The sequence below is a fragment of the Octodon degus genome, unplaced genomic scaffold, assembly GCF_000260255.1.
Source record: "Octodon degus isolate 3935 unplaced genomic scaffold, OctDeg1.0 scaffold00246, whole genome shotgun sequence".
Taxonomy (NCBI): domain Eukaryota; kingdom Metazoa; phylum Chordata; class Mammalia; order Rodentia; family Octodontidae; genus Octodon; species Octodon degus.
This window is the reverse complement of record NW_004524822.1, coordinates 716310-741130: the sequence shown is the minus strand read 5'-3', so window position 1 is coordinate 741130 and position 24821 is coordinate 716310. Positions and strand designations below refer to the sequence as shown.

Genomic DNA, 24821 nt, shown 5'->3' with positions numbered 1-24821 from the left:
GGATTACAGGTGTGTGCCATCACGCCTGGTCTCTGTGGCCAGCTCAGCGTGCCCAGGGGTGGAGCCAGTGCAGCAAGTGGTGCCAGGGATTGCATCCTGGTCCCTGCGCTTGCCTAATATCTACTCTTTTTTTTTTTTTTTTTGTATTTTAGGACAGGGTCTACAGGGGCTACAGGTCTCACTATGAAGATCGGATTTGTAGTGATTCTCCTGTTTTCAGCCTCCCAAGTGCTGGGATTACAGGCTCGCACCACCATGCCCAGTCTTAATTGTTGTCTCCGAGTGGTCAGCACGGGATGCTGGAGATCAAACCATGGCCGCCGCACTCTGCCTAAGCAGGCACTTTAGTCCGCTGAGCTATTTGGCCGGCTCCTATTCACTCTTTTAGAAATATTGAAGCAGGAAATTATTTTTGATGGTCTTCTGAAAAAACACTAATTCTTTTTGGTATCTTTTGAAAAACAGGGTAGAAGTTACACCTTAAAATTAGAGGTTTTGGTTTGTGCATCAAAATAAGCAGACTTACAGGCAAGGAAAAAAGAACACATGGTCTCCTCTAGCTTAGAAGAGTGTTTGTGAATTTTGACACCGATCACTGAAGAAGGCAGCTGGAGGCATTAATCCCCAGCATTTTTCCTAGAAAGGGAGGAAAGCCCCATCCTGTCCGCCATACCAGTGTTTATTTCTTTCTGAACCCTCGAGATAAAAATTCTACTATGCAGAAGCCTCAGAGCGGATTTGCAGACATCACCCGGTCTTTCCGCAGAAAGATGGCCTCTGATATGTGATATCTTCCCCCAGGAGCAGAAGGAGGAGGGACGGGTGAGGAGGACAGAAAAACAAAACCAGCCACTTTCCTCTAATCCTGGTGTAGAAGAAAAAAGCAGAAAGCTAAAAGCTTCCCTGAGGGAAAAGGCTACTTCAGACTGCCTTGGATCTAGCAGGTCTAACAAACTTCAGAGTGCTTAATGTGTTTGTGGAGGTCTGTTTAGGAGACTGCAGGCTGCAGCGCCACTCCTCCAGGGCCTGGAAGCCCTATGTGGTGATGCCCACGTGCATGGCCTAGTCCCAGCATCTTCTGTGGGCATCCTGCCTCTCTGTACTTCTGTGGAAATCCCATGGCCAAGAAAATGCGGAAGGAGTGGGCTATTCTCTTCTACGTGGGTAAATCTCATGTCATAATTTTATTTTTAAAGAGTTCCTGTTAAGTGAAACCTCTTATAATGACGGTATCTTCAAAATAGTCTTTGCATTCTATTCTATTGTTGACATTTTGGTTTTAATCTGTTTAGACATTTTCTGATACAATTTGTTGAAGGAAACTGGTGAGCACATGGGCTAAACCAACATTTCCCCACAAGTGAGCTCAAAAGCCACTCCTAAGCCACTCCTGTGGACTAAATGCTGCCCTCCCTGACCAAATGTCAAATCCCTAAGAATCCAAGGAAGTAATTAACGTAGGATGAAAACATAAGGGTGGGGTTCTAGATAAATAACAAGAAGAGACTTCAGAGATTTTATTTCATCATCCCAAATAGATATAATTTTAAAGAGACTTTAAGCGCTCAAAGCTACATGGCCCGCCCAAAGGAATAAAGGATTATATTAGAACTAGTCAGGGATTATGCTGAGGTCCAAGATGAGGTTAACTGTAGGTTAACGGTAAACCTCTTCTATCTCCAGATTAGACTTTTCCTGAAGGGACAAGAAAGACCCTTGAGGCCCATATGAGATACTACCCAATCCCATTGGAAGGAGACCAGATGGAGGAGTGGGTCTGAGGTCACAGGTGAGATTAAGAGTATGTCTATGGTGCAGTCACCTCCTGACCTCAGAAGAAAGGTGGCTGGGTGCTGGTCGGTCTGCACATGGGACAATGACCACCTCCTCCTTCATTTCACAGAATGAACTAAGATTTAGTTTCAATAACCTCACAGGTACATGATGAAGTTGGACTATCAATCACTGAGAGAACTTTCAACTCTGAAGTTTAAGAGCCAGTGGAAACTAAACATTTACTACTATTTCACTTGCAGTCTTTTAAAACTCCTAATGAAAATAGGACTCCTGAATTCCCCATCTCATATTTTTTTAAACCAGAATGAAGTTTTTACTATGGTCTTTAACCCAAAAGACCTTAAATTAATTTAGCTTATATTTTCAAGGATAATAATAGGATAAACACAAATTCAAAGGCACCAAGTACACTGAGCCACATAAAGATACTACATGAATCCTGCAAGTCTTCAATTGAATACTGTTTTAAAAACAGCCTTTTCTCAGGAGGGTGAGACTGGTGTACTAGTATGTTTTTAAAAAAGATAATCCAGAGGTATTTCCAGGATAAAGAGCCACATTTATGCTGCAAAGAGGTTAGTTACCATACCTCCAAGTTAAGGTAAAACAAAACAATCTTTTCAAGCTTGATTTTTAAATACATGCTACAAGAAGTAGCTCTCCAATAGACATTTTGTAACGAGCAGAGCAAACTGTACATGTAGCAACTCCCTACGATGAGTGTAGTTATGTACTGCAAAAGTATACTAATAAACATTTTAAAAATTTAAGTATTGTGAGTCAAAATTTAGGAACCCTTGGTGTACAACCTGTGTCCATTACCTGCTTCCATTTGAATAAAGTTATAAGGAGATGGGTAAGGAGAGGGTGGAAAGGCTTTATCATGAGACTGAGAGTTTGGGTTTGGCTTCTCCTTGGTATTTCTCCAAGAATTAGCCATGTTTTCAAATCTAAAAGTCTGGATACCCCAAAAGAGAATGCTGAAGATCAACATACAGGCACAGGTGAACATTCTCTGATTTTTGTATCTACAAAATAAGAAAAGCATTGTTGGTGATAAGAGGGCCCCAGTGCCCTTTGGAAAGTGCTCCAATGTACCAGGCATCTAACAAGGACTGTGTCGCCCAGGTGTTGCTTTCGAAGTAGCAAAAGATACTGATTTCCCATTTGTTGAAAAAATTTACATTTGTGTTTTGAAGAATTACAGCTAAACATGTGATGTTGAAGAGCGGAGCAAGATATGTCTATCTGCAAGTGGTGGCCTACCTTGTGATCATGACCTTTAGCTGCAGTCAACCTCAGTACCTTCAAGTTCAGGGAACCATCCTGATTCATAAGGTTACTCTTGATTGTGATATAACACTTATATAACACAGATTATGGAGCACACATGAATAGCCCAGCTTTACCACAAATTAAAAAGAGTTCACCTAACCCCCAGCCCGTTATATTGGTTGCCTTCCTATCATACAAAGATAATTGTCAAAAGGTTTAAAAGAACCTTGAAGACAGATAATGCTAATTTATTTTACTTCTTTTCTTGTTCTAATACAGACGCAATCACACAGCCCTGCATGGCTAAATAATCAATGCCTTCCTAAGGACTTGTTGCTTGTTCTTTAAAAATTTATCTGCCTTGGGGCCAGAGAGATGGCTCAGTGGAATAAGCACTTCCCTGGCAAGTGCAAAGCCCTGAGTTCAATCCCTGGTTCCACCAAAAAAAATCAATCAATAAAAAAAGAATCTGCCTTGCTAAATACACAACTTGAAGACCTTCTGATGACCTCAAGTTTTCAGTAACATTAAAATATTATCTTATTTCCATATCAAGTGTTTAAGAGAATTTTGGTGCATAGACTAAGTATAAGGAAATAAGGGGGCAGAAACTATAACTCTCATCCTCAAAGTCACAGGGGGTTTTAGGGACAAAGAGACTAGCACTTGATTAGCAAATGTGTGAGCACACCCTAGGCACCAGGTGCTGTTCTCCAAGCTTTTGACAGAGTCCCCACAACTCTTGCAGTGCCTGTACTGTGCCAGCGCACAACAGGTTTTGATGTTGACTCGGATGTGCAGTGTATGAAGCACAGGCATCAGGACTTGACTCCAAGTGGTCAGACTTCAGAGCCTAGCCATTCATCATGATCCAAAACTGCCAGCCATGTTCATCTGCATCATAGGTTTCTAGAATTAGAGATCTTGGGATATGTGCCAAGGGACCGATCTGTTTATGATGAATCTTTCATGTTATAGAAGGAGAGACAGAAACCTGGAGGAGGATCACAGTAGGTCATCTGGCTCCAGGAGCTCAAGCCTTCAGTGAGTCTTAGTCACTCTGCTCATCACTGAAACACAATACTCAGCACCCACAGTTTAAAGGAAATGCTTATTTTGATTCATGTTTATATCCCATAGTTGGCTAGGTCCAAGGCAGGAGGGCATAACGGATGAGATGCTGCTCATGTCATGGAGGAGGATAAGGATAAGCCGAGATAGGCTGCAACAAGGATCTGGGGAGGGAGATTAAATCTTACATCCACTTTTATCATCTCTTCTGACCAGACCTTACCTCCTAAGAGCAAGTCATCTATCTATAAAACTACATAGCCGATCACCTTGCACAAGTCCCTCCTATGCGCACATGATACACTTTGTCTATATCTAGATATAAAACATAACATTGTGCCCCTGGCCACCAAGGCACTCAGGTGTATCTTTTTATTCAAATTGTATTTAGTCCATCTCTAAGAGTTGCCAAAGTCCTAATGGTTCCAGTATTGGTGAAAAGTCCAACTCCAAAAGTTGGACTTTTGAGACTTATGACGAATTCTTAAGTTATTGCCTTTGAGACTTATGACAAATTCGTAACTGTGAAATCCTATAGAAATCAGAAAGAAAATTAAACACTACCAACATACAATGGTGCAGGGTAAACATTCCTATTTCAAAAAGGAGGGATGGAGGAATAAAAACCATTGGGACCAAAAAACAAGTTCAAAATCAAGCAGGGAAAACATTCAATCACGTAATTTCATGTCCAGGACCTTGGCAAGCTGTGATTAGATGTGAAGTCCCAAACACTTGGGTCACCCTGTCCCTAAAGCACTGATGGTGGTTGTAGCTGTTAGGGCTTCTTTCTTGGGCTGGTCTTACTCACTGCCTGCTGTTTTCTTCAGATGTTCCATGATCTTCTGCAATTTTCTGAGGTCTCCACTACACTTTTGGCCTCACTTCTGCAGCTTTACTCACTGCTCTATCAGGGGCACACTGCCTAGCTTCCCAGGCCTTCTTTTGAAATCTAAGTGAAAGCCTTCCTCACCCTACAACTTTTGCATCCTGCATGATTGTAAAATTAGCACCACATGGATGAGACCCAGATCTGCTGCCAGTTTAAACAATAGCTGGGCTCTCTTGGGCCATGGCTCCAGAGGCCTCCAATGCCTGGATGAATGAGCACTGTGAACCGAATCCTGGGGAGCAAGTTCCCTAGACTGTCCTTCTGGAGCACAGTTCCCAGAGCAAAGTCTTTTACTTTTGCAAGGTAGGGCCCTGCTATTTTCAGACATGCACATAAACCTTTTTATCAGCATTCTGGTCTTCTGAGCTCTGGCCAGAATTTGCTGTCAAGTTTGGCTAACAACATTCTAGGGCTTCCTCTGCCAGCATCTCCAAACCACTCAAAACCACTCCCGTGAACTCACTACCACATGGCTGATCAGGTAGCACCATGGCAATGAACCCACTTCTCTGATACCAAAATTTATCTAAGCCAGTTTTCTCCTTTAAGTTGTCAGTGTTGAGTATTTTGTCCCAGGCTCAAGGAAAGTGACTAAGACAGCTGGTATTAGAAGCTCCTAGAGAGAGGGTTTGTCAAATTACTGACTGCTTCGTCCCATACTCTTTGGGCCTGGAATGGAGCCTGAGAATTACTAACATGTTCCTAGATGATTAATGTCCTGTCCTGAGGACACATATTGAGAAAATGATATACTTAGTGGCATCTTCCAGAGAGATCCACTGCTTTCTACTGAGGAGGGACCAACGACACTGCCAGCCTATCATAAGCAGCCTGAGCCAGCCCAGGATGGTTTGTCAGTCTGTGCCCAGCTGAAACACATGGGCAGCCTCTCTCTGGTTTGCAACCCCATAATTGACTCCCTGTAATATTGGGACCTCACGAAGCCCCTCTGTATCATTGCCAGCAACATAGGCAACATGCAACAACATCAACCTGCTCGCTGCCAAGGACAATTATTATTCTCCCTGTGAATTATTTACCAAAACCAGTGATCTAAAATTTGGCTCTATAGATGCTAAACCTAGCAAGAATTAGCAAAAACAGCAGGGGCCATGGGTAATTGCCAGTATTTATCCCCAAAAGGGAAGGACAATTAGATGATTTCAAAGTTTTCATTTATTTACATTATAAATCAAAAGGAAAGTTTTTGTTTGTTTAGCTAAGGGCCCCTTGCCTTCACTAAGATCCTTAGCAAACTGTTCGGAAAAGAGGGAGACTCTTTATTGTTTGAGTTTGCCACATTTAACCTGCTTAGTTTTGGGGGCTTCTGAGGTTCTTGAGGCTTCAGTGTGTAGTAAGTGTGAGGCATGACTGTGCTTCTCACGTGCTGAACACTCTCAGTGGCAGTGAGCTGTCAGCTTTTGGGGCCTCTTATTTAGGGAGAACTCAGGGGTTAGCCATTTGCGTGAGCAAGAAGGGCAGAGCCAGATGGTATGATCTGAGTTGAGTAGCTAGATCTCATGATTAAAAAGCTTTCTTCTCTCTTAGCAAGAGGATTTAGAAGGTGCTCTACAGGCATTTTGGGGGACCTACATGTACAAGGCAATTATCTGCTACATAAGGGACTCTTCCCAGGGCTGAAGGCTGGGTAGTCATTTCACACTGAGTCAAAGAATTCTTTCCTTGGATACCTGCCAGAGACGAAAGACCTCAGGTGAGTATTCTGGAGAATATTTACATTTTTTTTTGGTCTGCTTAAGATAAATATAAATCTATAGGAAAGTGAAGAAAAGCACAAGTGATCTCCCATACCCTGCATTGAGTTTCCCCAGTGGTAACTCTCATGTAACTACAACACGACAGTAGACACTGACTTTAAACAAGTCTACGGGCCATATTCGGATGCCCTTAATCTTAAGACCAGTCACATGTGTGGGACGTGAAGCAAAAAAGAAGTGAGAGGGTGACAAACACTGCCAATTTCATATCATCTGATATCACTTTGAAACTTGCCTTTGTACCCCAAAAGGAAAAAGATGAATTTTAAAGAAATAAATTATATAAAACTGTTTAAAAAAACCTCCAAACACCAGACTTTTTCTGAGATCGAGTTTAATAATGATAATCAAATCAATCTATTTTTCAAATCGTCTGTAGATAGTTAAACTCTTCTGATGGAAGAGGGGAGCCCAAGATTTGACATGCATACAACCTAATGCATACAAGTCCCACCTAAACACACACACAGTTTGCACAGTTGATTGAAAAGAAGAAATGAAGAGTTTTAGAGCTTTACATAGTGTCTGGCCTATAGTGCAGTTAGAGATACTGTGATTGTATTTTACTACACTTTCCCACATAATCACTAGCAGCTCCATCATGATATTTGTGACCCATTAAATATTTTATTAAAGGTATATAAAACATTTTCTCTGAACAAACTCTATGTTCACATGTGTGTGTAATCACACACACACACACACATATGGAAATAATAAAACTGGATTTTTAAATGAGCTGGACTAGGTAAGGTTTTATTGTATATCTCATTTTTATAGCACAGAACCAGGTGAAGGAAGGGCCGGGCAGGGATTTGGCTCAGTAGAATAAGCACTGCCTTGGCAAGCACAAGGGATGAGTTCAATTCTTGGTTCCGTCAAAAACAAAACAAAACAAAACAAAACAAAACAAAACAAAACAAAACAACCCAGGTGAAGGAGTCAAGCCATTAATATTAATATGCTGAAAATGTCTTTAATGAACACAACTGATATAACATGATCAAAATCGATTTACTATGAGGCAGTTCACGATTGATCTCCTTGGTTGACAAATTAGCCAACAATGGCTTTTAATAATAACATTATTTTAAAAAGAAAAAAAAAAAAAACCACACCAGAAGAACAAAATGCCTTGAGAAATGTACTGAGAAAAGAACTAAACTTACTTTCTTAACCAGGTATCCATGTAGGAACACTTTTTATTCTTCCCCATAAGAAAGCTGATCTGGTATTAGAAAACATAACACAGCTTTTTCCTTTGCACCATGGGGGACTGTCTGTGTCCTCTCCTCATGATGAGGCTGGCCAGAGTAAACAGATGTTTCCATCAGCAGAGAAGCCAAACTCCCTCCCAGCTGTACACAAACAGCTGAATACTGCAGTCCTCTCTTCCCTGACTGCTGGGGACTCTGAGTAACCCAGCAGAACCTCTGCAGAAGGGTTTCCCTCTGCCAGGGCCAGCCCTAGGCAAGATTCTGAAATAAGAGAGAAGCTTGTCACCAACAAGAGTATTGGTGCCACCTCCCAGATCCCAGTCTCCCCACACATCTCGGGTGAGTGTCACTGAATCTGCTCCACGGCTTTCCCATCAGATGGTTCCTTCAAAGGCTGGTCCCTAAATTGGGCCACTCTGCAGAGATTTCCAGGAAACCAGTGGAATGAAGATAACCTCCCAAGCAGGGAGAGTTAGGGCTTAGCAAGCCCAGGCCCAAGCTTAGGGCTCTCTCCACCGTCCCTAGCCCGGCAGCCTGCTCTGTACATCTAAGTAAATGAAATTTTACTATTTTTTTAAGCTTGAGAACTTACAAATTGTTTGTAATGGTTTGTATTCTTTCAGAATTAAAAAAAAATCACATAGACTATTTCAGTGCTGGGAGAAATTTTAAAGTGTTCAAAAATCTTTAACTATTTAGAAGAGTTTCTCACATAGTTTCCAAACAGTTTTTTAGCAGGTTGTAGCATATGTGTGCACTCTTTCCTACATTTATATCCAACAAAGTAATTACAATCAAGAATTTTTCATTGGTCATAGTCTAATTTTTATACTGTTCTGGAATTCAAAAGTCAATTTTCAAAATACAACAGCCTTCTACTTAATAGGTGAAATATTAAAGAAACAACACCTCCTGGCATAGCTTTAAAGACTGATTTCTAAAACCATCAATCTACCACCAGGGGACTCAGTCTCATGGACATGAAGGCTACTTTTGAACAACATTTGCCTTGAGACATTTTCTTTCTCTGTATATCTCTTTTCTTTAAAATTTATTTATTTATTTATTTTTTTAATTTTTTAATTTTTCTTTTTTGCGGAACCGGGGATTGAGCTCAGGCTCTTGCGCTTGCCAGGCAAGCACTTATTCTACTGAGCCATCTCCCCGGCCCCTGTATCTCTTAACTTGTGCAGCTACGCTCATGAACCAGATATTCGCTGCTTAGCTGGGTTGTCTAACAATCCCTTTCGTACACTTTACAGAGCTGTTGGGTTCCAGGACACCTCCACAAAGTCAGGTCAATGAGCTGAAGAAAAATGGACACTGATGTATCCTCAAAAAAGGAAGGAGATGTGTGTGTGTGTGTGTGTGTGTGTGTGTGCAAGTGCATTAGTGAGTTTGTGTGTAATCAGTGTGTAAACACTTTGAAGTGTTTAAGGCAAGATTAACAAGTGGCTAAATGTCATCCTGTGTTTGCAAGTTAAAGACTGCAGATTTTACTCCAGCACTGGCAGGCTGCCAGCCCTGCAGGGCTTCAAGAAGTTCAGGGCTTCAGGGAGAGGGGGGAAGACACCTCGCCAAGGGCACTCCACTCCTCCCGGTGTGTGGCATTCCTGTCGGTTTCTAGGTTTCCCTATAAATTCCTGCTAGACTTCCTAGGAATTTCCATTTAAGCTGTCAGAGAAATAATTTAAAGCATGTACGGACTTTTAAAAATATTTACAGAAAGATGTCACACTGCAACAGTCTGTGTGATCTGGGTTCTTCCTCATCCCGCTCCCGATATGCTGCCGGGGTCTGGGCTGATGCTCTAGGCTGTGTTTCCTGAACTCAGTGCACAACACGCTTAGCGAGTGCCCAGGCTCACCTGACTTGTGCAGAGAGTCAAGGCAGCGATGCATCCACATTTTTTAAGGCAAAGAGTCCAAATCTGAATTATTCTTTTTCTGATTTTCCCTCCTTTCTTCCTAAAAAGTATGATTGCAATAAATGTACTCTTTCACTGTATTGTTATTTACACACAAAATCTCCCTTGATTTAAAAACAGGATATTTTGTTTCAAGAAACTTTTAATGACTGGATATATAGTTAATGATAGAAACTTTAGGGTTGGCTTTCCATGAAACAATACTGATGAACATTTGGGAGCTTGCGCTTATTAGGAGCTGTAGTAAGGGCCAGGCATGGTCTCTTTCAATCCTCATAAAGATTCTACCAGCCCCACTTCTTTTTTTTTACTTCTAATACTGGGGACTGTGCATGCTAGGCAAGTGTTCTGCTACTGAGCTATGTTCCCAGCCCTTGTCCCCAATATAAATATTGGCAGTCTGAGGCTTTAGCAAGCTATTTTACAAGTCCAAGATTACACAACCAATAAGCAGAAGATCCAGTATTCTATCCAAGTCTGTTTACCCCAGTGCTAGTTCACCTGCCCTATCCATTAAAATTTCAAGGAAAGAGGAATTAGTCCTGGTTTTCTATATGGAATAAATGCTTTCTATAGTCTAAGTTCCTAGTCTGAGGAGCAGAGACATGTTTCTAGTGAATTTCTAATGTTATCTACACTGTTATCTGAAATTAAAACCATGTAACAGCAATGTGGCATTTGAAAATCAAAGGACAGTGTTCTCTACTTAGAGGTTCTTGTAAGTTTTTCAAAATTATCAAGTATGAATAGTTACATCTGCAAAAAAGGCAAGCTAAATTCAAGTTCCAGGAGCATAAATCATAGAGCAATCATTTTTGCAAAGAAAATGGAAACCAGGTAGAACAAATATTGTTCTTTGGAACAGAAACTTGTTGCTGAATCTCACCATGGAGCAAAGAACTTATAAACTTTGAAAAAACAGAGTTCACATGGAAACAAAAACACAACAGGAACTCCAATATGGTGACCGACAGATTCTGTGTGTCTTCCCAGTTCTTTTAAAAGCCACAGTTGACTATTAAAATGTCAGTGTTTGGATAATAAAACACTGGGATTCTGGAATTCCAGGGGAAATGCTTAGGATTTTTAACTTTGGTTTTGTAAAAACTTACTAGCGCAGAAGGCAGATAGAAAGGAGTTACACAGGTAAGGAAGCACTAGTTACTAAGAACTCACTAGAAAACTTCTAGAAGATAGAATTCACTGAGTCGTAAGGATTACATAACAATAACTAAATAGAGTAATACTTGCTTAGTACGTATAATTATTTTTTCTTTAAAAGCAACACATTTAATGCTCACAACAATACTACTTAATTACTATTATATTTATCTTGTACTTGAGGAAAACATGGTGCTAAACATGAAATTAAATTTCTTTCTTTTTTTCTTTTGTATTTTAGGGAAGGGTCTACAGGGTGTTCAGGGTCTCACTAGTAGATCAGACTCATAGTGATCCGCCTGTTTACAGCCTCCTAAGAGCTGGGATTATAGGCGGGTGCCACCATGCCCACTCTATGAAGTTAAACTTCACAGTGACACAACCAACAAGTGGTTAAAGTGACCTTTCAACTCTGGTGATTTAAACTCTGGGGCTGGAACTTGTATTTTGTGTGTGGAGATGACTACTTGCAACATGTAGGACAGTCACTGTCCCCACGTAATGTACTAATGCTGGACACAGAACAGGAATTTCTGCCACGTTCATCTGACAAAGTTTCTTCTAACCTAGATCTGTGATGCTGGTCCTAATGGTGCCCAGTCCAGAGAAAGGATCAGGGGAACCCGACCAACTCCTAAGGAGCATGGAGAAAGATAACAAGGGGAATAGCAACTACATACAAAGCTGTCCCAGTGATCTTCCATTTTCTGAGAGTGCCATTCATGTCTTTTACTGTTTTATCCTGCTTCTCAAGCTAGTGACAAGGTGTCTAAGACCTAAGCTGGGGCACACACGACTCTGTATCACCTTCACGGCTTTGTAGATGGCAAAGGCAGTGCTCCATAGATATTATCACGTAATTTGTAAGTAGAACAATGTGTACTACAGATACCTTACCACAGGGCCTGAGCATGAAGCTAGCTCTTGGAAGAAGGGATGGAGGAGGATGTACAGGGAGAGGGGGGCTGAGAAGTCAGCCAAGAGCTGGAGGACAAAACCGGACTGTGCAGTCTGGAAGACACAGGCAGCAGCTGCCTGGACCCAAGGCCTTGAGCTGGAATGTGCCCAAAGCAGGGGAGTTACCAGGGCAGGACCTCAGAGTCTCTCCTGGGTAATGCAAAGGCCAATGCCATGGGCAACCTCAATCCCTGGCTGATAACACAGAAAAAAAGGAATTTGCTGGGGGCTTTGCCGATATGAGAGCATCTAAGTCTTCAAGTCAGAATGACAAGAAAAAGTAGCCAAAAGCTGAGAAGCAATTTTCATGAAGCAGAAGGGACAGTGCTTACGTCACACATTATAGTATTTTATTATTTTTCAACATGCCGAGTGCTGGTCCATCAGTATATAAATGCACGCATCTTCGTGCAATCCTACCATAGGAGACAGAGACAGGAAGACTTTTAGAGAGACACTACCTCCCTCTGTTCCTCTCTCTTTAGGCCACACAGTCCTGGGGAGGCTTCTACAAGTTTCCACCAGGCCCTTATGAACAGAACCAGCACCATACCTAGAGCACAGAGGGACAAAGATCAATTGAGTGGTGAAGTTCATGTCCATGGCCACAGCTCAGCAGCAGGGAGTGAAGACGATCATGCCTAGTATGGAACTCCAGGTCCAAAATTCCTTCATGCTCATTAGGTCTGGGACAAACTGCACGGTCCCAACCACTTCTGTTTAAAATGGGGACTTTTAGCATTTGTCACAGATTGCTAAAGGATTAAGACAATCTGTAAATACAAAGCATTTAGGACACTCTTGGATGCTGCAACTAGTATTTCTGAGATTCGACATTTGTCTGGGTTGTGTCTATTAATCACAGAGCCAAACTAACAGCATCTTTTCTGCAATCTAGAGCTCAGGTTCTGGAACAGCTCCTTCCCTAACTCCCACAGGCCAAGACAGTAATTCCCCTGCTCTAAACCAACCAGCTACAGGAAATCTAGGGAGCGCCTCTATGACCCAAGGCCCCCTGGAATGAGTCAGTCTAGCCAGTCCCCGACTGTTTACTGGCTCTGCCTTGTGTATCTCACACAAGCCCCAATACAGGATTCAGCCTAGAGCTCTTCCCTGCTCCTTTCTGCTCCTGTGTGGGCCCACGTGTGGTGGTATGGCTGCTCCTTTTGAGAAATGTGAGCAAGAAAAGCTCCCCTCAATGAGATCACTGCCTCCATGTTGTTACATGACCTCTTCTGTAAATTAAAATCTCACAGATAAAGAGCCATACTCATAAAAACATTTACTTAAGCCATAAAATAAGACCCAGTTAACCTTGTGTACATCTGTTCAGTCCATCTTTTATCTCTACTTCCATTATTTTGTGCCTAAATCACTGTAGTAAACTTCATGTGACTTGCTAGCCCCAGTCTCTTGCTTCCTCAAACCATCTTTCTACACGGCTGCCTTTTAATGCTTTTAATGCAGGATACTAAGCTGGGAAACCTCAGGAGAGCACCCCAGGTTTATAGTTCAAGTTCAAGCTCCCTTGGCTCGGCGTTGAGGCCCTCTAGCTTCTGCTCTACACCTGCAGCCGTACTGGACAGTTCAACCTTCTCCACAGCTGCCATTTGTATTTCACGCCTCGCTACCTTTGCTCATGCTGGTAACCTTCCCAAATTCTCTAACTGTGGAAGTCACCAGTACACTGGGGGCTTTAAATTGCTCATTCTAAATAGTATAATGACCTATCTTAACATTGAAATCTTCAGCTTAACTTAGAACCCCAGTGAGTTAAAAACAAAAAAGACCGAAAGTACTGAATTATTCAGTCTGAGGGACAGAAATGTTTACTTTCTATTTCCTTTAGTTTCAAGTTTAAAAGTACTATACTCTGAAATGGTTAGGTAGGTCTAATACTTGCTGGGGAATCTCTATACACATTTCTTAAAAGACATAATTCCTTCCTTGGATGTCCTTTTAGCTCTTAAGTCTGCTTTTTTGTATTGTATTTGCTCATTTCTTTATGTGTGCTTTCTCCGGATCACTCTAGAGAAACCCCAGGAGTTCTTTTCTTTCCAGAACATTCATTAGTTTTATACACAGCAGCAACTCAGTGAATATTTATTGAATCTGAGACCCATAATTATTTTAATTAAAATAAGGGGCTACTACTAAATGGTGATTACATAGTTAATTATGAGGAAATGTGAGAAAGAGTTATATATCTAAAGTTAAACTAATTAAAGTAAGCATATGTCAGAGTATGAAACAAATTCCACCAGAAAAGTGACAAATACAGTAAATTGTTTTATAGCATTACTGCCATATTTAATCATTACCATTCATTAAAGATTGGATTAAAGTTATTTTTTGCTTTACAAAGACACAATCCTTTTAGTATATAAACAAGCCAAACAGCGAGTTGTGGTTGCACAGCCTCTGTCTCCACTTTATCCATCCTGAAGTTGCTAGACCATACCTGAGGTAAGACTAAAGATTCTATTGGGTTTTGCAGGTCTCAATCCAGGCTACCACCAGACACTCCCAGGCCAAAATTAGGAGATGGGCCACGAGCTGGCCAGACAAGAACTCAGGGCCAACCCTGGCCCCTGGTTTCTTCAAACCTCAGTGGCAGTTAAACAAGGACATCGGACTTGGGTAGACCTTCTAGCGGCTCCGTTACACTCTCTAATGGCTGCATAAGCCTTCTAGGTCCTCAATAAAAATTTGGTGATTAGCTGACTTCATCGTCTGACTTTTCTCCCAGCATCATCATTGGCTGAGACTTGCAACCACCTTTTCCCACTAGGCGGGTGGCTGGGCTTGGGAAAGAAGGGAGTCATTCCACTGACGCAGAAAAGCTCCTCCCCGCTGACAGAGGGAACCCACTGGTGGTTTAGAAAAAAACTCCAAAAATTGCTCAAACATGATTACAGGTTGCCACTAAGAAATGAGGAAGGAAGGGCTTTCTTTTCGACTATAGGGTATACAGCTCCACAGGCAGAAATTATTATTTTATATCTGGGCCAATCGTAGGCTGCAGGCCTTTGATATGGAAAAAGCCACAACAACTTAAGTACCTGGTATGACTTGTGGAGCATCAGGAGAGATCACACAGGCCATCTATGAGAACCAGACGCCTGGCTTGACGGCATCTTACACATCATGTTTCTGAAGTCGCTGCTATCAGATATTTAGAGTGCTGACTCGGGACAGACATTGGAAATGATAGAATTAGATGGTGTCGAGCTAAGGGGATCTGACTGGGCTCACTGGGCAGATAAAGAGAGGAGACCACAGAACAGTAAACACAACCAGCTGCACATGCTGAGCAGCTGACCCATGGGCCTTTCCAATACTCAGAGGAGGGAGGAGCCTGGCAGGAGAGGCTTTCTAGAGAAAGAAAAACAGAATTTATGAAAAATGCATACACTAAAATAAATACAATCTCACTCTACAAAGTGAAGAACTTGGTTGCAGGTTAAAATTGGCAAATGTTTGTTCTCGATTTGATGTTTGGGAGACTGGGTAAGTGACTTGTCAATAGCAAAGACAGCCTGTGGTGATACCAGTCATCATCCTGCGCTTCAGTTTGCATGCCTTGTTCTCATGCCTCCCCATCCTTCCCGCAATAGCTGAAGGATAGGAAGCTTCTCTGCAGGTTCCACGTTGCATATTCAATCAACCGGAATATTTGGGAAAAAATGTTTTACATCTGTGTTGAATCTGTGGAGACTTTTCCTTGCTATTATTTCCTAAATAATAGGGTATAACTATTTATATAGCATTTATATTACAGTAGATATTATAAATAACTTACAGATGATATAAAGTATACAAGAGGATGTGCCCAGATTATACACAAATATGCCTGTTTATATAAAGTACTGAGCATAGTGGGGCTTTGGTATCCATAGGGGTTTTGGAACCAATCTATGAAAGCTGCTAGAAAAGAACTACCTACCTGCAGACCACCTCTTTGGCCATGAATACCAGGGAATTTTGACCACATACTATGGGTGTCTTGAAAACATTATGCGGAGGGGAAAATATCAGAAAAGTACCCATATTGTATCGTTCTACTTACACAGATCATCTAGAATATGCAAATTAAGAGACAGAAAATAGATTCAAGGTTATCAAAGGCTGGATGGGGAAAGAAGGGATGTCATTGCTTAACAATTACAGAATTTCTGTTTGGGACAGTGAAACACATTGGAAATAGTAATAATAGTTGCAAAACATCATGAACATAATGAATGCTACTGAAATATATGCTTCCACTGGGTAAGAGTGCAAATGGTTTGGTTCCTATATGTTGTCACAAGTTTAGAAAATGAGTAATGTGATATATTGGAAACCATTGAACTTTAAATGGGTAACTTGAGTAGCATATGAATCATACTTCAATACAACTGCTAAAAAGAACACATATTGACAGTAAGAGTAGAGGTGGGTAGGAGGAATAACATCTAGTCATCTGTAAGCAAATCGGAAAGAATGGTGGACAGCACTGAAATGCATATTTCAAAATAGCTAATAGAAGGATTTTGAATATGCCCGATACAAAGAAATGAATTTGGCAATGGATACGACAACTACTGTGGTATCATTACACATTGTACCCATGGATTACAATAGGCAAATGCAAAACATGTATAATTATGTATCAAAGGTATTAAAGATCTTTATGTATTGATTTAAAGATATCTTACATGTTAGCATATTACTTTGCTATCTTGTAAGATGCTGAATGTTGCCACAGAAATTGATCACGTGTGCCAGGAGGGTATGGAATAGGAGAGAAAATGCTGGACTCAGGGCTCAAGAGACTGAGTCCAGGCCTTGCTCTGGCATTGCACTGGCCACAGTGCCTCAGCTACCGGGCTCTTTCCTCATCTATGAACAAAGCAGCAGAATCAGGTGCTTGAGTTTTGAAACACTATGAGTCACTTCTCACTGAGTTCACAAATAATTAATAATCCTCTGGCAGTTTAGAACACAGAACAGACATCTACGTTTGAGAAAGCCAGTTAAATGACTAATTTATTCTCTAGCAATGAATATTTATTGAAATAATTTCATGACTTCTTTCTTTTTTTTTTCAGAGCTGGAGCTCAAGGCCAGAGCCCCATACATGCTGAGCAAGCGCTCCTTCACTGAGCTATACCCCCAGCCCTGTGGCTCGATCCTTGCTAAGCACAACTAGCCTGAAAAATGTGGGTGGGAGCCACTATCACAACAAGACACATAACAACTTTTAATTTTTTATACCTTAAAAGCAGGCTAGCACAGTATCAGTAACTAGAAATCTCTCTCTCTCTCTCTCTCTCTCTCTCTCTATATATATATATATATATATATATATATATACACATAGGCTTTCAATACACACTTGCTGGAAGGAAAGAGAAGTCACATTTAAGGCTTAGGAAGTCCTCCCAATTCTGGGTCAGATAAAAGCATTTCCAAGGACAGCTGGCCAGCTCAAAATCCCCTGGGAGTTTGCTACTCCTGGCCACAGACCTGCTTCCTCAGCGGGCTCTGTGTTTCTCCCCAGGGTCATTCCACAAGACCTAGGAGTTCTCTAGGTATCATTAAGAAGTCCAAGGTCTAGACAGAAGAGATTGAGGTCAGGGATTTTGAAAAGTATTTTCTTCTAATAAAATCATATTTCAGAAAAGGATCACAGTAACACGTTGAACCAAGTTAACAGGAGAGCTACATATCTGTCAAAGTTCTATTGTTGCCTCAAAACAATAGTAACAGAAAGGAAAATAAAAATAATTGGTGGGGAAACCCACAAGCTAACTACTTTTGTCATTTCCCATTCCAGAGGCAATGAAGTCATATGATTTGGACTGAAAGTTGCCAAAAAGCAGAACACTTTTTTTTTTAAATCTTATTAGTTTAACACAAATGCCACCAAAGTATTCCACCTTCAAATATAAGCTTTTGAATTAAAAGAAGGCAGAAACAACTGGATATCTTTTTCTATGTGACTACTAAATTTTTGAAGCAGAGGAAAGTAAACTTCCTACAAATGAGTTAGCCACAACTCATAATAACCCAAGGAGCACAACAGACCCTATACTTATCAATTCTATTGGGGGGGGAGCTTATAAGCTCATAATTACCTCCCCCAAATCCCTCTGAAAAAAGTCACCCAGTCACATCATATTGTCACAAGCTTACCCTGAATCCGGATTCCACCTTGTCTCTGTGGGACGGGCCCTTTTGACTCAGCTCTTCGAGGGGAGCTTCTGTTCCTCCACCCTCGGACCAGAGTGCCCACCATAGTGGTTGACAGCATGGTCCCAGCAGCCGTGGTCCTCCAGGGCTAGTGGGCTGCCTGGTCAGGCTGCCCTGGGAGCAGGAGCACATCCTCCTTGAAGGTGTTCCACCCAGGCTGACAGGCCTGGGCTGTTCCTCCTGTTTTCATCCTCCACCCACATCCTCATCCTTTGGTGCTGGGAGCCCTCCCTCCTGAGGCCCAGGGAAAGTTTGGGAGAGGAGACAAGAAAAACCTGACAGCAGCAAAAATAAAACCGAGGGCTAAGGAAGAGAGGTGATTGATAGAATGGTCAAGCTTATGAAGCGCCAGTCTCCTTTATATGAGTGATTATTTTTGATTCTTCATTTTCAACAGTGAGAGATGGACTGTGTGTGTGTGTGTGTGTGTGTGTGTGTGTGTGTGTGTGTGTAGGGGTGGGTGGGTGTGACAGGTGCCTGCATCCCTACGTATTTCAGCCTGTTTTCTCTCCAGTACTGGATCCACTTTCAGGCGATTGGTTTTCCAAAGAGAACCATTCTTCTACACACACAGAGTGTGCTTACATGGAATGAAAGGCATTACTCATATTCTGTGTGTTCACTTCAAGAGTTATATTGGAAAAAAAAAAGAGTTATATTGGCTTTTGAGGATGAAGAAAGGTGGTTAAGAGATGTAATAAAAATTCACAACCACGTAAACTCCCAAAGCCTTTTGAAAAATGAATTGCTTCCAGTGGCCTAATTATCTCTGCTGCTGAGGTAGCTGAGGTGGCCTTGTCCTGAGTGGGTGGGACCTGAGAAACACTCATGTGGCACTTTGTTCACATACGCCTCCTACTGGTCAGGATGCCAGGTGGGCACTGTTGAGAGACCTATGACCAACTGCATTAGAGTGGTAGGAAGGCCAAGAGGTTCTAGAAAGTTCTAGAATCCCTAGTATCTCTGGGTGCCATATTCCTTCAGACTAGATGGTAGAAACTAAGACTGAATTAACTGTAGGCAATCTGGGAGGCTTCTATATTTATTTTCAGTATTACTCTTATGACTATGCAGTGTAATCCATACCACATTTCATCCTTTTCCTTTCTTCCCAAGTTATATCTTATTTAATTTAATAACATCAAGGCTACTTCTGCAGGAGGTGGGCAGACTCCCCGAACCTCCCAGAATTGATCACTTTTTTTTTTTTAAAGGTTAAGTTTACTAAAAAAATGATTTGAGGATATATACTTTACATGTTTATTAGGTTGACTTTTTCCTTTATTATTTTGATCTTTTCAAATAAGGAAAATCTTGGTATCATTGTAGAAAGAGGGAATGCAGAAAAGGAGGATGGGAATTTACAATGGTTTAAGAGAAGGAAGCTGCTGGCTCTGTTCCCACCACACTTGAAACTCAGGGTAGGACCCCAGATAGCACTTGACTATGGGGAGCCTGGGGGCAGCATGTGATGAGAGATACAAGTCCTGTTCCTCCAAGTGGGGTGCATCTGTTCCCTTTAGTTGTGTGTTTCCCTTTCCCATGGGCAGTTCCTTCTTCCACAGCTGGCTGGGCTGAGCTGAAAGCTTCAGGGAAGAGCCTCACATGGGTTGATGCTACCTTTTAGGGAAAAGGGCAAAAGGCCTCCAGCAATCTCGCTTGCTGTCACATGCAGAGTCACAAAGACAGGCCCAACCTGCCTCCTATGGAGCTACTCCTTGCTGGGGTGAAGTGGCCTCCAGAGAAGCAGGGCAGCGGATCCAGGATGGGGTTCAGCAGCCAGCCCAAGGTATGGGCCAGTGTCACTCATCAGGGTACAGGACCAGGAGACAGGGATCTAGAATCATATATCTTTTTTGGAACTTTGTGTCCAAAGGTAGGGGATGGAATGGGCTGGGAATGGAGTGTTAGGGATTCTAGGGGAGAGCCTACCAAGACACACAGAGGCCACCACTGATCCCATCCTCAGGGTGAGGGGACCAAAACCGCAGTCATGGTGAAAGCCAAGGGCCAGGATTAAGACTGTAAAGAAGGGCTACTCAACACCCTTCCATTGTGCGGTCCCCCAAATGCTTGACCATATCTGAGAGCCTCGCCCCAAAAGACCAATCAGGAGTCCAAGATGACAGGCACAGGACTTGTGGTCTATGCTGCAAGTCGCAACATTCTCAAGTAGCAGCAAGTTGGCCAAATTCAGACACTGAGCTCCCTGCAGAGCCCCCCCCCCCACCAATAGCCCTTGCCCAGGACTTGTGGAAGGAAGGAGGCAGGTGGGGGCAGTCAACCACCCTGCAGCCCAGCAAAGTAAGGCGCGCTTGCTCTCACCACCTCCCAGGCGCCTGACCAGAGTGCTGCCCACACACTGCTGGGATTGCTGTTGCGGGTCCTCTCCTTGACCTAACACCGGGCCTCAGAACTAACTTCAGAGGAAGAAGAAGGTGGGGGGGGAATGGAGAGAAAAAGGGAGGAGAAGAAACACTACCACGTGGTGGTGCCGGGGAGTCAGCAGTTGGTAAAGCTTCCATGTTTTCTCACGTTAGCAGCCTGGATTTTGTGCTTTCTTGAAGTCTGGGACCAACATCCTTTGTGATTGCTGCGTCCAGCATAATATATGTAGTCAGCACAGGGCTTGTGGAGGGGAAAGAACCCCTCATGGCGGGGGTCTGGCTGCCCTCACCTCTCCTCCTCACGCTCCCCAGGCTGCCTGGTGCTTTTGTCTCTCTGTGAGACCCACCTGCCTGCCACTATCCCAGCGCGCGCTGGTGGCAGGTGGCCTCTCCCAGCATGCCCTTCTCTTTGCTCCTCACCAGGCCTCTTCAGTAGCTCACAGTGGCTTGCCAGTGATGTTCTGGCCTAGGACAAAATACGTCAGGGCAGCAGTGTCCTGCTTATCTCACCACACAAAGAATGGCTCCATCTTTGCATCAGATGCGGTGCTTCCTGAGTACAAGGAGGAGCTGCCTGGATGTAATCGCGATTCAAATCCAACAATGGTGTGAGATTCCCTTGCGCTTAGCTTGCTGGGGACAGCAGGTGGGATACTGAGTGTCCAAGGTCCCCAGCCCTCTCCGCCCCAGGAAGCTGAGCAATGACTCTGACTGATGAGAGAAACATGGCCAGGAAGAGGAAGAAGAGTAACGTCCTGCCTGTGAGGTCGGCCCCACCCTTCCCCCCACAGACGGACTTCAGTGAGCAGACCCCACTAGGGCCAGCTGTGCTCCTCCCCCAGCTAAGGGAAGCCGCTCGATGGTGAGCTCATGAGGTCATCTTCCCCCCTGAGTCTGCTTAATTATAATAAGCTGGCTCTCCTCTTCAAAAGGAGGGCGGAAACACTCTTCCTTTAGCTGGGACATCCAGAATCCAGTCATTCTGAAGGTCACCAAGGGTGAACGGGGTTCACAACAGCCTGTAGTTTTCAGGTGTCTGCCTCCCAGTTCCTAGGATGCCCGTGAGTTACCAACTTATCTTCCAGGTTTCAAAAACACTCACCTCTCCTAAGGATGTGGGCCTAACTGGGCCGTTTTTCATCTTTTTTTGTAATCTCTTAGGACCTCATGGGGATCCACGCACTCAAGGACACCTGGCACACGCTGACTGAAGATTGGCACGACCAGTTGCGATGACAGGGCTGTCAGCTGTGACAGCGTGTGCTAAGCCGTTGGAATTAAGTAGGCCTTCCTTCGCCACAGCAAGGAGCTGACCTCCTCCTATGACAGCCGGAAGGAGCTGCCAAGGCAAGGGTGGGGCTGTGTGGGGAGAGGTGCCCTTCGGTCCTGAGATTCCTGTCTGTCTGTCTGTCTGCTCTCTGGTAAATCCATGTCTATACTTCTATTGTAGGCAGCAGCTAGGAGGTGCACTGGCAAGCGTTCAAGGAAAAACTGGCATAATCACAGCTGAACTCTTGTGCTCATCTGGCAGGGAGCTGCCTGCTGGTAGCACATGCTCTGCCTCAGTTCCTAATGCATTCAGGTGGCCAGGTGCAAGCTCTGCTCCTGTAGGGACGGCTGCCCTGCTTCAGCCCGCGGCGGGAAGGCTCCTTCCTTGCTGCAGTTCAGTATGCAGCTGCCGCCTGCCCAGAGACATAAGATACGGCCTCCACCTGGCTGCCTCCTGTGTTTCCTGCTCTCAAAATGGTTCAAAACCTGGGTAGGAAGAAAAGTCTTTGTTATTTTGACCCCCCAACCCCAACATCTGGAAGGCTGGCTCCTGGACCTGGCATTCCAAGAACAAAATAACCCCTGAAGATGGATGTTTCTGCCTGATGCTGTGCCGACAACGTGGGCGATGTGCTTTTGTCTGGTGAAGCGTTTCATGCTATACCTGGGCAGTCTCAAGCTGGCTTTGGTTGAGGCCTGGTGCGGCACTCGGGAGAGAGTTTTGCTTTGGCAGCTGATTCAGCTAAAATGACTTTGCCCCTGATGAGTAGCTTATTCCAACTGTGAGGCAGGCAGGCAGCACAGCGAGCACAAATGGTCCAGGCTCGGCCTTTAAGCAGAGGGCTGGGTGGTCTCGGCAACAGTGGCTTGGCCTCGTGGCGGAGTGGGGGTGGCTTTACAAGGCAGGCTCCCTTGGGTAACCTCTGGCCTACACAGGCGCAGGGTTTCTGAAGCAGGTGCACTGGGGCAAAGCATCCACACTCAGAAAAGGAGTCTTTATATGAACAGACTGTTTAGACAACAGGGATGGGACAATATCACAGCCAGTAAGTACAATACACATTGCAGAGTGAGTGTGTGGCTTTGAGCTACAGCTGTTGACCTGTCCAGCAACTCTTGATTAGTGCATTGAAGGCTTAGAGGAAACTGAGGTGGAGCAACATTTAGATGCAGGTTTGAGTCTCTTCATTCTAGACAGCCCTGCATCGACTCTACATCCCTGGGTTCTCTCAGATTCTACAGAGACTGTACTCTAGACTTGGCAATGGCTCCTGGGTCAAAGGACTGTGTTTAGGGAGAACAGCTGTTCATGGGTAACTGCTCCAGGGGGTGGAAGTGAAGCCTGTCTCCTACCTCTGGAGCATGTGGAGCTCTTGGTATAGGTATAGTTCTCAACATGAAAGGCTGGAGAAAATTCAATGATATTCTTCTAAAAAGGAAAAGAAAAGGCAATGTGCAATCATTTCTTTTACATGAGTGTTAACCACATCTCAGGCTGAGTGGTCTGAATGAGACATGGTGAAAAATTCACCCAGGCACTACACAGACTGTCTCATGTCATATTTATGGTCTTGGACATTGGAGAGGTCATAGGAGAAAATTAAGGGAATACCAACACTCACATATTCTGCTCATAGAAATTAATTCCTAAAAAATGCATTTGTAAACCAAGAACTTGGGTTCTTGGGCATATAAGCATTATTGTCTGGAGATGAAGGCTCCCAAGGGCATCTCTTCTTTGCTCTAGAGGTGGGAAATGTGCCCATCCAACCTCTCCTTTCCTTCCCTTGACTCTCACTGCACACACCTCCAGCTCTTTTCATTTTGAGGCTGAAGATCCTAACTGGGTCATCTGTCCTCACCATCTTCATCACTTCCCTAACTCACTCTGGTCTGTTTGTGGCTCTCCTGCACCCCTCCACAGCAGCTCTCTGCCAGGTGAAGCTGCCTCAGCCAGTCAGTATTTATGAGTCTCTTTCTCCTAGAATGTCTTGGCAGCATCTGATGCTTTGAGCCCTGGTTTCTTCTTAAAACTCTGCCTTCTCCGGGCCCCGACACCCTGTTTTTTTTTTCCCACCACTCCTGACATTCCATGTCAGTCTCTCTTGAGTTGTCAGCCAGTAACTCGGCTTAGTGGGCTCATTGTGTTATGAGTCCAAACAGCCAAGTGCTGGACAAGTACCCAAGTTACTAATTACTCAATATCTGAGCTTTGAGACTTCTTAGGAAACTGAAATGCAGCACACCCAAAATGAGACACAGTCTTCCTCCCAGACCGGGCTACTATCACATGTGGGATTCTGCCAGTCAGAAATATTGGAGCCAGCTTTTGTGCCTTGTCTCCTTCCTCTGACATTCAAATCATTACTACCTCCACCCAGTTTTTCAACTTTTTTGAACTTCTTAACTCAGTCTCACACGGCACCTAATTTTCTCCACCTCCACCCTGCACATCTTCCTCCGGCACTAGTGTCACCATATTCTGGAGAGAAGGGCTATCATGCAGGATCTTCCAAATTGCAAAGCACCTCACCCCTATGCCATGCACTGAAGCATCTTTCTTGCACGCTGTGTCATTTTTCCACACTAATGATCAAATCCTCTAACTCGGCCTCCGATGCCTGACCTGTCCCAGTTCCTGACTCTCTGCTCCCTTTCTGACCTTGTCTCTTGGCCCCCTCAGCATTTGGTATAGAAAAAAAAAGTGCTCCTACTTCACTAGGTTTTTCCAGGGCTCATCGTTTCCTCATGCAGCTCTTCTGTCCCCACCACAGCTGCTACTACTTTGTTGGATCTCGCTTATGACAATGACTATAATTTTTTCCTGACATTTACAACTTTTTTTTTTTTTTTTTT

The 24821-nt window shown here is 43.5% G+C and overlaps 1 protein-coding gene across 3 annotated transcripts in view; it reads right to left on the bottom strand.

Annotated features, from left to right (window-relative positions):
* Positions 1-24821, bottom strand: part of Plekhg1 (pleckstrin homology and RhoGEF domain containing G1) — a 227751-nt gene that overhangs the window by 106838 nt on the left and 96092 nt on the right. The window contains exon 1 of one of the 3 annotated variants that reach the window (XM_023706253.1): positions 18253-18296. The exons of the other annotated variants lie outside the window; for them this stretch is intronic. The gene's annotated coding sequence lies outside the window, so the exon portion shown is untranslated. Of the gene's footprint in view, positions 1-18252; positions 18297-24821 lie in introns of those variants that run through there. 3 annotated transcript variants of the gene reach the window in all.